Source organism: Sinocyclocheilus anshuiensis, unplaced genomic scaffold (assembly GCF_001515605.1).
Source record: "Sinocyclocheilus anshuiensis isolate Anshui unplaced genomic scaffold, SAMN03320099.WGS_v1.1 scaffold1472, whole genome shotgun sequence".
Classification (NCBI taxonomy): Eukaryota; Metazoa; Chordata; class Actinopteri; order Cypriniformes; family Cyprinidae; genus Sinocyclocheilus; species Sinocyclocheilus anshuiensis.
The window spans coordinates 9,374-11,603 of NW_015542453.1; the positions used below are offsets into that span (position 1 = coordinate 9,374).

At 39.3% G+C, this 2,230-nt stretch overlaps 1 long non-coding RNA gene across 1 annotated transcript in view; it reads left to right on the top strand.

The window, feature by feature from the left end:
• Positions 1 to 659: 659 nt before the first annotated feature.
• LOC107693702 (uncharacterized) overlaps positions 660 to 2,230 on the top strand; it is a 4,606-nt gene continuing 3,035 nt past the window's right edge. Inside the window, exon 1 of the long non-coding RNA XR_001634782.1 lies at positions 660 to 779. This is a non-coding gene — a long non-coding RNA (uncharacterized LOC107693702). The remainder of the gene's footprint in view (positions 780 to 2,230) is intronic.

The window sequence follows — 2,230 nt, forward strand, 5'->3', positions numbered from 1 at the left end:
GAGAGAGAGAGAGAGAGAGAGAAATAATCAGCAAAGCATATTGGGTATATTCTAAAAATCTTACATACAATTTATCTGATCATATAGGCTACTCACCCTTATGCAATAGATGTGTATGACTTTCTTCATTGAACACAAATGTAGATTTGAAGAATTTTCTCTGTCTGTTCAAACAATGCAAATGGGTGAAAACATCCAAAAAAGTTCCAAAATGCACAATCAGTTGTTTTTTTTTTCTTTTTTGAAGATGGCAAAGGAAACGATGAAGCACTTTCCTGACATTCCACAACATTTCAGTATCAATCCTCCTGGGGATCATATAAGCAACCTGAGAAGACAAATGGCAGAGGAAATACTCCTTGGAACAGGTTTATTGGCCATTAACAAATATACCCTTGTTGCTTAAAGATATATAAATCATTTAAAAAAACATTTTTTTAAAAAGTATTCACTAAGTTTTCATTTCAATATTAGAATCCAAAGAAGAGTTCTGCAGTACCTGCGGCCTGAAAGATCTCCCCAAACCAACAGATGCTGTTGTTATTGATTGGGTAAATATGAACAGGTGCACTCAGTAATTTGCATAGGCCTGCTGTTACAAATTTGTGTAGTTGCACAAAGTAATTTCACTACTGGGCTCTGTAATCTAACATCACCATAGACACACACAGCCTTTGAACCTAAATTGAGTGTTGTAAACCATAATAAGCTGAGTCTACTCCAATCATTGGAGGACAGTAGGCTAATTTTACCAATTGGCTAATTTTACCAAAGTAATGGTGAGAACACTTTTTTTGAAGTTCACCAGTTTTGGTTTTTCCATTGGCACTTAACTCAAATTTGCCAAATTCTTGTTCCATTTAGGCTACTTATACTGAACAAACAATAACCATTAAAACAAGTTACTGCTTCAAAACAACATGAATTTCATAGCTGAACTTCAATAAAATAGTCATTGATTGAACAGCATAGTAACCATTTTTCATTAATAAAAATAAAAACAGCTTGTAGCAGCTTGACTGGAAAATTGTGCGCCAGCTTCAATGTTCTAACAGAAACGTAGGCTATTAATTCAAACAAGTTATTACCTTGTACAAGGACGTGCAGAGGGTTCCACAGAGGTAGTGGCACACACACATTCCCGTCACCATTTTGCGTGTTCTTGAACTAACTTGGATTTAATTTAAGCTACGGTAAATGAACATGTGCATAAAAGTAAACTGAACACTGTTTACCCTTAATGCAACTTCTTTTGATGCACAATTTTTCAGAGTGCTAGTCAGTTCACATACCACTCGACACGATTAGCTGTTGTATTGTACATGATGACAACATATGTTTAATTGAATAGGCTATAGCCGTAGCTAGCTTCTGCCGTTCTCGATCGGTTTGATTGCTTGTCTGTCAGTCAAGGCAGGCGTAAACCCGTACGTAGCAATGCGTTGTGGCAACAATGAACTGGGCTGCGTTTCCCAAAAGCTTCGTTAGCCTAAGAAGTTCGTAAAAATGATCGTACGACTGATCTTAATATTACGGTCTGTTTCCCAAAAGCATCGTAACTTAAGTAGGCACTTGTAAATCATCGTAGATCTACGAGTGCTCTGGAGTAATCGTAAAGCCCTCACTAGTGATGTCCGGTTCGCGAACGAATCGTTCGATTTAACTGGTTCTTCTTAGTGAACCGGTTGAACCAGTTCACCAAATCGGACTGAATCGTTGAAAAGTGTAAGCATTAATCCACAAATTACTTAAGTTATTCACTTTTTAAACGTGGCTGACACTCCCCTCTGATTCGAAATAAACCAATATCCCGGAGTAATTAATTTACTCAAACAGTACACTGACTGAACTGCTGTGAAGAGATGAACACGAGCAGAGCAGCATCTGTGCAGCAAGCCGGATAATGAACGTACACACCCACTGCTGGAGCGGTTCTCGTTCTTGAGTCAAGAACCGGTTGCATTGGTTTTCGGATCACCGGTACACTCAACCGAGAACCGTTTCTTTCGGACACGTCCGATTTGAGAACCGATGAGCTGATTCTCGTTCTCGAGTCAAGAACCGGTTGCATCGGTTTTCGGATCACCAATACACTGAACCGAGAACCATTTCTTTCGGACACGTCCGATTTGAGAACCGATGAGCTGATTCTCGTTCTCGAGTCAAGAACCGGTTGCATCGGTTTTCGGATCACCAGTACACTGAACCGAGAACCGTTTCTTTCGGACAC